We start from the raw sequence: 828 nt of genomic DNA, 5'->3' as shown, positions 1-828 counted from the left end.
GACAGATAGATAGATAGATAGATAGATAGATAGATAGATAGATAGATAGATAGACAGACAGACAGACAGACAGACAGACAGACAGACAGACAGACAGACAGACAGACAGGCAGACAGATAGATAGATAGATAGATAGATAGATAGATAGATAGATAGATAGATAGATTATACAGTCTCTTCGCTTCTTTCTCTCTCTTTCTCTTCACCTCTCTTTCTCGTTTCCTCTCGCTCGCTCTTTCTCTCTCTCAGAGGTGTAGTGCCGTAGGAACGCGAATGAACAGATTTCCCTCACCATTCCATACATAGCCACCCATCCACCCATCCATCCGTCCACCCGTCCATCCGTCCATCCATCCATTGATCCTTGTTCCTGAGGGTCAAAGGAGTAGGGTTCTCAGTCACCTCCTCCTTAAAGTCCTATCAGAAACAATTGTCATTAAAGATTTTTAATGTAATGAAATTGATCATTTCCACACTTAAATGAAAGATGAGAAGCACACCTTCACTGATTCAGTTCTAATTTGCTTCAGTTGAACAACTGCGATAATGCTAGCATATAAAACTAGAAGCATCTTCATCTTACTGTATTATCATCACATTGTGTTTAAACTTATTTGCAACACTTTCGATTCGCGTGTTGATTTTCTCAGTTTTCCCAACCGATGTGAGAACCGGTACATAAATGTAAGGCTACAATGATATAGCGTTTGGGTGTGGAATCTACACACTGTTTTCTCACCCCACCCCACCCTCTCTCTCTCTCTTTTCTCTCTCTCTCTCTCTCTCTCTCTCTCTCTCTCTCTCTCTCTCTCTCTCTCTCTCTCTCT

The sequence above is a fragment of the Octopus bimaculoides genome, chromosome 15, assembly GCF_001194135.2.
Source record: "Octopus bimaculoides isolate UCB-OBI-ISO-001 chromosome 15, ASM119413v2, whole genome shotgun sequence".
NCBI classification, from domain to species: Eukaryota; Metazoa; Mollusca; class Cephalopoda; order Octopoda; family Octopodidae; genus Octopus; species Octopus bimaculoides.
This window is presented reverse-complemented; position numbering follows the sequence as displayed.